The sequence below is a fragment of the Apus apus genome, chromosome 1, assembly GCF_020740795.1.
Source record: "Apus apus isolate bApuApu2 chromosome 1, bApuApu2.pri.cur, whole genome shotgun sequence".
Classification (NCBI taxonomy): domain Eukaryota; kingdom Metazoa; phylum Chordata; class Aves; order Apodiformes; family Apodidae; genus Apus; species Apus apus.
In genome coordinates this window covers 152,395,883-152,405,421 of record NC_067282.1, presented here as the reverse complement: position 1 = coordinate 152,405,421, position 9,539 = coordinate 152,395,883, and the positions used below count along the sequence as shown (strand labels likewise).

Sequence of the window (9,539 nt, the reverse complement as noted above, 5' to 3'; positions counted from 1 at the left end):
AGGCAGAGGTGGAAATCTGCCGCGGAGGGCTGGGGAAAGGTGTCTTCCTCCCCCTAACCAGTCCGGAGAGGGGGAAGAAGCTGTCGGAGCGCTGGAACCTCCCGCAGGGCCGGGCTTGGGGCGGCAGCGCAGCCCCCCGAGCCCCGCCAGCCCCGCGCCCTTTCTCGGGGGCGCCGCCCCTTTAAGAGCCGGGCGGTGACGTCACCCCCGCCAGCGCGGCGGCGGCAGGGGGCGTGGCCTGCGGCGCCGCGCGCAGGCGCGGAGGGGCGGGGAGGGCCCCGCGTCGCCATGGCCGCCTGAGGCCCCCGCGCCCGCAGCCGGCGCCGCCCGCCCGCGGGGCAGCGGGGCAGGGCCCGACCCCTCCGAGCCAGCGGGCTGGGCCCGGCCGAGCCTGCGGGAGGTAAGGTGTGCCGGGGGGGGGAAGGCGCCCGCCGAGCCGGGGCGCGGGGGCGGCTGCGGGGGCGCTGGGCGGGCCTGAGGGGCCGCGCTGGCGGCTGGGGTGCCCGGTGGGTGCCTCCGGTGGGTGCCTCCGGTGGGTGCCTCCGCCGAGTCGCTCGGCCTCCCTCGTTGCCCTGGTGTGGCCGCGACCTCCCCGCCCCTCTCAGTCCCTCCTCTTGCTGTTCCCCGGCCTGGCCTGCACCGTCCCCCCGCTGAGGCCCCCAGCCCGCCCTTCCATTCCCCCCCGCAGCCCGAGCACGTTCCCCTGGGCTCCCTCCCCTCCCTCTCTGCAGCCCCCGCCGTGCCCCCTCCACAGCCTGCCCCCTCCACAGCCTGCCCCCTCCACAGCCTGCCCCCACCACCTACGTTCCCCCCACGTGGCCACCATAACCCCCCGCGCCTCTCCACAAACTCCCGGTGCCCTCCTCCCCCCGCCGGATGCAGCCCACCCGGTCTGTTCCCTCGTGTCCCCTTGCTGCAGCCCACCCAGTCTGTGTGTTCCCTCGTGTCCCCTTGCTGCAGCCCACCCGGTCTGTTCCGTCATGTCCCCTTGCTGCAGCCCACCCAGTCTGTGTGTTCCCTCGTGTCCCCTTGCTGCAGCCCCCCCGGTCTGTCTGTTCCCTCATGTCCCCTTGCTGCAGCCCACCCAGTCTCCCCACGCGTGCACACACGTTGCCCCAGCGCAGCCTCCGCTCCCCCATCCCGGTGTTGTCCTGCTCCTCAGAGGCATTGGATGCGTGTCACAGACAAGGCTGTCCTTGTCCCCAACCAGGCAGGGAGCAAGGTGGACCCCACCGCGGTGGTGGGCACCAGGCTTGTGTTTGCTGTGCCTCTTCTGGTTCAGGGAGGAGGGGCTGACAGGCACGGTGTGTGTGCAGCGGGACTGTTGCTGTGCCTGGGTGCTCCTCTCGCAGGTGATCTGCGATGGGTCTTTTCTTGGATGCTCACAACAAGTTGAAATTTCGGTTGCTCCGTGGTGGCTAATTCAGGCTAGGCAACTGCAGAGAGTAGTGGAAGCAGGGCTTTGGAAGAACGTGTATGTGGTTGGGTTCTGATGAATTGCAATCCAGGAAAGGGACTGGAGTGGTTTCAGGGACAGCTCTGTGAAAGCTGGCTGGAACACCATGAAGCTGTCAAGAGTGGGAGGAGGAGGAGTGGGAAGTCGAGAGGAAATAGTGAAGATGGCTTCTCCTTACAGAAAGCTGGAAACTGTTCTTGCCGTGATAGGAGCTTGAATGGCAGCAATTATTGAAGACATAGACAGGCCTCCCCAGAGAGAAGACTTGTTTACCTCTGTTAAGAGAAGAATAGATGGCATTGATCAATAATTGAGTGAAGGCTTTGAGGATGAATAGAAATGTTATTTCCTATCCTGCAAGAAAAAAAACAAAACAATCAATGAAAATGTAATAAAGCATACATCTCACTAACAAAGGCTGGGCTTTTTTAACACAATAGTTAACTGTTCCATTGAACTTGTGTTGCTGGAAGTTACCCTTGAGTCTAAGGCCTTAGCAGCCTCCTTTAAAATCACCAGAGATTTCTCTAGAAAAGTTTGTATTATTCAGGTTTCTAATACTAAAGGTTTGTATTTGTGTGGTACTTTTGGAAAAAATAAACTCTAAGACTTTTGGGGTGTTGGCTATGTACTAAACAATAGGGCTTTAAGGTGAGCTTTTTTTTTTTATGTTGAAGGTATTTCACAAAGGCCTACTTCAGGCTTTTTTTTCACCATCGTCCCCAAGAAAATGGGCTTAGGATCTATTCTAGTCTAGTAGAGCAGTTTCAAGTCCTTGATACCATTGTTATGGCTGTGTTGTAAACCTTAAGTGGCACAGGTGCAGCAGGTGGCTGTCTCTGCGTCTGGACCAGGAGTTATTTGGTCTTGCTGTGAAATGATTGGGAAAGCATTGCGACTGAAGCCAGAGTTTCTAACCAGTTTGGTGGTGTGAGAAGGTGTTTTTCTTTTTATTCTGCTCAGGTCTCTACAATCCATTTGGAGTGCTCAATGGCTTGTTCTGGAAATGTGGGGAGAGGGGAAGAATGCCTCCCAATCATTCAGGCATCTTTTGTACTTTTATTTGTCTGTCTTCTTGAGACGTGTGGCAGTTAGAAAGGGAAGGTTCTTAGACATGTATAAGCTGGTCAGAAAATAAAGTTCAGCATGACTAGCTGGTTGGGCATAGTGAAAGCATTCAGGGCTGGCTGGTTTCTCACGATTTGACAGAATCCAGCTAGAAATCTGCCTTGTTCTCTGTCAGCTCGTATGCCTGTTTGCTGGTAGCAGGCTGGGAGATGAGCTTTTGCAGTTTGCAGTTGTGGGATTAGGGATCTTTTCTTCTTGTGGATAAAGGAAGGATGGTTTGTTGTTTTTTCCCAACTCATAATTAAAATAACTTCACACATTCTTTTCTCCCTGCCTAAAAACATCAGTCTGTTTCTCTACCCAGTTCTACTGCTGAGTTAACTAAAACATCTAATCATTATCTTTTTGACTTAAACATCTTTAGTTTCTGTGTGATGGAACTTGCGCTTCATCCCCTCCTCCCTTCATGTTTTGGGTCTGTGTTTAATCGGCTTACGTTTGCAGTGGTGGAGATGAGTTCTTGCCTGCTCCTTCCAGCAGAAGTGCCTGTTTCATTTTGCAGCTGCTCAAAGGATATCTTCAAGCTCTTGCAGCAATGGCTGGAGGGAGCAGTGAATTCCTTGGAAGGTGTTATTTGGTCCTAGCTGCTTAGGAGCCCAGTGTTCAAAGTACTGAAGGTCGAGGTAAAATATGAAGTTGCAAATCAGACTTGTTCATTCGGAAGGGCCACTGCTGTGACTAGTTTTCATAGGGTTTTCAGGCTAAAAATGAGGAAACCAAGGTTATAAAGCAAGGGTGAATGTACAGGTTGGGCTCTCTGCAGAATCAAGAGAATTGTACAGCCTCAGAGAGGAACTACTCGTATGCTTTGTACAGTAGAGCTTTCCCAGTGCACGACTGCTGCTAGCTATCCATGTAACAAAGCTGCTGTGTGTTATTGAACAGCCTGGGCTGGAGGGAGCAGCTTTTCTTGTGTTTTAGTTCTCGTGATTGATTGCAGTCGCTGAGGCCCTGGAAAGCTGAGGTGCTGTAGAGAATACATGGCGTTCGGGTTTTGTGTGCTGCCTTGCCCATCTGTTCGCTTGAAGCGGTGCGTGTGTTGTGTGCTGTTCCCGCTTCTTCCCCAACGCTTTGGGGTTTGCTTTCTTGTGATAGAAGAGGGGTTTCCTGCCAAGACACTGCGCCCTTCCAGAATGCTTGGGACTCTCAGAGCAGTTTGACACTGTGATAAGATGGATTAAAACACTTAGCTAAAATAACTGTAAAATATGATAGCACTTGGACTGAAAACACCCTTTTGAAAAGGTTTTTGGTGTTTGTTTTTTTGGGGGGTGTGGGTTTTGTTTGTTTGGTTTTGTTTTCTTTTTACTTATGGACTACTCTGAGAGAGCAACTGGACATGTTTTCAGAACAGCAGTCCTCCAGGAAGGTTCTGGAGGTGAAATTCTGCCAGCTGAAGAAATAAACTGCAGCAGCTCTCCCACAGCTTCACCTCAAAGTCTTCCTCCTCTAGGAAGAGGCAGGGGAGTGGAGTACTTACTTATAGCCTGGCTTTCTCTAGTCTTTAAAAATCAGCTCAACCTTCATAGGGTTTTTCTTTGTTATGGTGTAAGTAACATGTCTGGGAAGGTAACAGAGCAAACTGTGTCCAGGGAAAGTGCAGGACAAGCTTGCTGGGTGTGACCAGGTCTTTATAGCCCCCACAGGGGCATGATTTACAGGAAACCTGAAGAGGGGAAATAACTTGCATGCTCTGCCTGCCTTATTGAATGTCCTTTAACCCACAGAGTACCTGGATTTTTGTCTCTCCACCCTCAAGACTGCCTCTGGATGGAAAGGATGAGAATACTGCTGTTGTTATCTTACAGTCACAGTGCCCAGGAGTCTGATGATACTGAAAGGAGGATTGGAGGATTTGAGGACGTTATATAATGGAGACTGACCAAGAGCTCAGAGATACTGTGTCACAGCCTTAGATTTTTTTTTTTTTTTCTGTGTAACCCTAAAGCGGTCCCCTCTGCCTGAGTATGCTGTACATTTTGCCCTTGGTTGATTCCGAGGCAAAAAAAGTAAAAGGTCTCCTGTTCAGCAGAGAAAATTACTGCAACATGTTATCTAGTGCAGCAACGAGACTTTGAGGAGGAGATGAGATAATACCTTAAAAGCTGACCTTGTGGGCCTATTGTTCCCTACCCAGGCCATGAAACATGACATTGATGCTGTTGGAGGCTGCTGAGCTGATTGCTTGGGAGCCTGCAGTTCCTTGGTCATCTCCAGCACAGATACAGCCCGGGCTGCAGCCGTTTAAGTTGCTGTGCCTTTGTCCAGGTTACTTGAAATGAACTTGGACAAGCCAGTCTCCTGAGGAGGCAGATTAGAAGAGACTGAATTTCTTTTAATGGCTCATCACATCTTGTCTCCTGGTTGCCAATTTTGCTAGGAAAGGATAGTTAGTGATGGGTGAAGCTATTTGCATTTAATTTTCCCATAGGAGCCAGGAGTGACCTCTCTCCTCCTGCAAACTATCCTGACTTTCAGACTTTTTTTCCCCTGTTCCAATGGCTTTGTGATGGCACTGATTTTACAGCAGAGTTTTAAGCTAGAGGTTATTAGTATAAATTCCTATTTAGGCAACTTCATCCAGCTGGGTATTTTAAGCTTACTGTGTCTGGAAAAATTGAGTTGAACTTTTGGTGTTTGTTTTTTTTTAAGCACACATCCCCTCAGGTGGATGCTTGGTGTGCCTCTTTCTGTATAGAGAAAATGCCTTGCTACTGTTGACTTCTGGGACAGAGAGGGGGGCTTCAGAATCACTTTTTTAAAGTGTGTTACTAGCTGCTGCAATCCGCCAGCTTCTAACAGTACTGGTGACTTCTCTGCAGACTTCTGTGGTCAGCTTCAGTGCTAAATCAGGAGAGATGAGCAGCTTCTATCCACTTGTGTGGCCTAAGTAGCCTTTGGAAGGAGATGCTGGGCTAGGCTTTTCCCTCTGATACCGTGTTATCTTGATGTGTTCTAGCCAGCAAGGGTGAGAATGTTTCCTCCTCCAGGCATTATCTTCTGCCTGTGAACCCCCAGAGGTAACTTTTCCATAAGGAAGTGCTGGGTCTGGTTTCATTCTTTAATGAGCAAAACCATAATGCTGACATATCTAAGGTTTAGCACGTTTGTGTGCAGAGGAATCTCCTCTCCCGGGAGTCCAGGAATAAAAAGCTCCTAAGTCTGTGTTTGGAAGTCTGCATCTATTGGATCTTTAGTTTTCTTGATGGAGTAACAGGGTAAGAGAGAAGTGTGTGGAGGCAATGTTGAACAGGAACAATGGAATTAGGAGGTGGTGATTTTAGGGAGTTAACAAGAGGATATATGTGTCTTAGGTCCAGAGTTAAAAAAAAAAAAGGCAACAACCCACAAACAAAATTAAGCAGATCAGATATTTCAGCATGATTTAGCACTTAGCATAGCAGAATGACTTCATGATGAGTGGCTTTGGGTTCTTAGTTGGGAATCACTGTTCTTACTAATGCAATGCTCATCACTGTTACGTATTTGCATCAGAGAATCATTGCTGTGGAAGTCAGATGTGCCATTTCCCTCATATGCGTTGCTGCACAGTTGCTTGGGCTTGTGGTAAGAAGTCTGGCTTCTTCCAACACATTTACTTGCTAAATTAAAGTTTGGATCTGATTGATTCTGTGTGTTCTCCATGGAAAAGTATTCTCTGATACTAAAACGAACAAACTCCTTTTTATTTGTGACTGCCACTACTTCAGTATCTTTCAGTGCTGCTGTAGAGTTGGACTGGATGCATCTTAGAGTAACTGTATATATACCCTGTGGTAACTTTTAAACTGTTGTCTTTTCTGTCTTGGCACTTGGAAGTGCAGGACAAATTCAAGTGGTGGTGGAATAAGTTCTGATTTGACTTTGCTCCTGAGAATTTTGGAAAACGAAATGCAAACTTCCTCTGTCATGCCGGATGCAAGTATTTACAACACATCCTTTTTTTCAGTGTCTTTCCCCTCTGTCAGTTGCAGAACATCTTTGTAGTCTTCCTGTGTTTCTGTCGTGGGAGCAAAGGGCTTGACTGGTTTGTGTGGAGTGGTGCTGCTGGAAATATGGGAAAGGGACACAGTGCATAGCCCAAGTGTGCTAGATCCTGCTTTTGAAGGAGAGGTTGGAAGACCGGAGGACATCCCTTCTCTGCTTCCTCCCCCTTTCTGTCTTTTTCCTGTCTCCTTCCAAAAAAGGGACTGGATGTTGGATGTTGACCTATCACAATGTGGGTCAGTCCACTACAAAAAAAAAAAAAAAGGAGGAGGAGGGTGGGGGGAGGAGGACTGTGTGAGTACAGTGAGACAACAGAAATTAATAGAGCAGAAAAAAACTCTGGAAAGAAGAGTGCACGGCTCAGGGTAAAAGGGTTTTATGTTGGCTCTGAGTTTTTAAATGGGTGTATGGGGAGGGGGAGCTGCTCTCTCTCCGGATAACTGTGTATGGATTAGTAAAATGGCTGGGGGCTTCGTGAGCTGGATGTGGAGAAGATTTTTGTGTTAGTCTCAGAGTTTAATTTCCTTAAAACGAAAAAAGAAGTTCCGTGGCCTTGTTGAAGGTTAAATTGTTTGTGTACAGTATGTTCTGGTGTGCTTGTAGCTGTTGGATCATCTCTTGAATATGGCTTAGTGGGTGTGTATTGTGCCCTGTGGCTTGGTCCTCCCAGGTGCCTGACTCCTCTACCTTCTGCTTCTGAAGCTAATGATCTTCCTGTTCTCCCTGGGCTGCTGCTGCTGGTTTTATTGTCCCAGTGACACTTTTCTCTTGTTTCACTGACTGTACTGATAGCAGTTTTGAAAATTGTGACCAGGCAAAATCTCTTCAGGGTTCAGACTGCTTACTCCTCTGGAGAAATAACATCATGAAAAGCTGCATTTGGATCTGAGTTTGCTGTGCAGAGAGAGAAGCCATTAAGCCATCAAGCTGATAGGAAGTGCAGTAACTGTAGATTCAGTCACTGCGTGTTTTTGTAAGCCTTGTTGAATGCCCGTCTTCTAGCTGAGCACAGTAGTATTGCTCATGTGTGTTTGGAGTTACGTGTGGGTGCAGGTCTATGGGATGGGGTGACTTTCACTGACTTGAGGTTAAGAAAGCTTTGCCCAGCATGCATAGTAAAATGTAAATGAGTTGCACTAGTAAAAATGGCATGCCAGGTCACATAACTCAAGGATTGTTCTGCGAATGCTACAGGAATGCTTAAGAATGCAGTGTTGGGACCCTTTCATGTCTCATAGCTAGCTAAACTAGATGCCACCCCAGAGAGCAAAAGCACTTTAAGCAGTAATAAATTTAAAAGCATTTTAATTTCTTTATTGCTATCACTGGTTTGAGCTGTGACTCTCTTACTGCATGACATGTTATTTTGTCCTCACTCTCTGCCTCCTCCTTTTCGTGCTTTTTGCCACATCAGCTGGTGACACTACGCCTTTCGGGGTTGAAAAAATCTTAAATCAAATATGAATATGCAATGTATACCTAGCACAATGGAAAGAACTGATCCCAGTTGGCATTCTTATAATTAAAATAGTCTAACATAAATCTTCAACCGTTTTGTCATATGTTCTTGTACTCCTTGTAAGTCTAGAGGACATTATGAAAATGATAAAGGTCCTGCTTTCATAATGTGAAGCTCTGTCTTGCATCATAATAGATGCAGAAAAAAACAGACTTTAAATAATCTACCATGTGGCACTTCTGTGTTTGTCTTTTTGGGTGCAGTATAAGGATAATTTTCTTGAGAAATTCTTGGAGGAATAAGAAGAGAGTGGAAAATAGTTTTGTGGTGTCTTTAACAGAGTTCAGCAGGGAGGATATGAAATAGTAAGCGTGGAGTAGGTTTTAAGGAGGAGTGATTTCTTGCCTTGTAGCTTTCTGGAAGAACCTTGCAGCCAGGTCATGCCTGTTTTTATTGTATCATATCTTGTACAGCAGAAGGAGGCTTAGCTGTTAAGACTCTTACATGGGATAACTTTGTGTATCATTCATTGCTCTCTCAGCAGTTTAGAAATTAAATAATTTTAGCCTCAGAGGAGATGTTCTATTTTAAAAACACAGTTTTTGTTTGCAGATGGCAGAAAATGGCTTCAGAGTCGCATCATTCGGGGTTCTTTTCCTACCAGCACTGGGGCAGAGCGAGCCTGCTGTCACCAGCAGCACAGCAGAGCAGGTCTTGCTCAGAGCAGGCAGCCTGCTCCTCCTTTACTAGACTCTGTGGTTGAATGCATGTTCAGAAGTACCCCCAGGAACTCAAGGACCAAGCTTGAATGTTTCTTACCTCCTCTTACACTGCTTTTGTTGCATCAGAGATGGAGCTTATGTATTTGTTTGTTTATCTTCATGTAGAAATAACTTCTCCTTTGTGGTAGCTTTTTCCATGCTTTTATGCAAGCCAAAACTGAAGTTTTTTTGTTGTGTTTTTTTTGTTTGTTTGTTTGTTTTTGTTTTGTTTTTTGGGTTTTTTTTCCACTTGTGCCACATCCCCTCTGCTTACTGTTCTGGGTTTATTTTTGGTGGAAGAAGCTGCCATGGTAATGTTAGGGACAGAAGGCCTCTGTTTCCAAAAGATACAGGAATGACAATCTGCCCCTGATCAGGAATTATGGTGCTGCTGTTTTTCTGTGGATGCAGGCCCTGTGGACACATCCCTGCTAGCTTTACACACAATGCTGTGGTGTCTGTGATGAAACTGATCCCCATGCAAGTCAGAGCCCCTTCCCTCTTGTAGAATCTCAGTAAACAGTGTTTTGTGTCTCTAGGTTTTTATCAGGATAGTTATCTTGATACAAATAGCAAATGCTTTGCTTTATTTTCTTTTTTTATTGAGTGCAGACCCTAATACTCCTGAAGTTCTTTCAGAAGATCTGTTAGATAAGTTTAAGCTGGTACTAGATGGGTGTTTAAGCTAATGCCCTAGCAGTACAAGGTTCTGTCTTACTCTAATGTGCGTAACTTGTAATGGCATCTA

At 47.2% G+C, this 9,539-nt stretch overlaps 1 protein-coding gene across 3 annotated transcripts in view; it reads left to right on the top strand.

Annotated features, from left to right (window-relative positions):
* Window positions 1–272: 272 nt before the first annotated feature.
* The window catches only part of TMEM184B (transmembrane protein 184B), a 30,796-nt gene continuing 21,529 nt past the window's right edge, over window positions 273–9,539 (top strand). For 2 of the 3 annotated variants that reach the window (XM_051628203.1, XM_051628184.1), the window contains exon 1: window positions 273–400. The gene's annotated coding sequence lies outside the window, so the exon portion shown is untranslated. Of the gene's footprint in view, window positions 401–6,919; window positions 6,937–9,539 lie in introns of those variants that run through there. The other variant, XM_051628193.1, reaches the window with a different exon arrangement.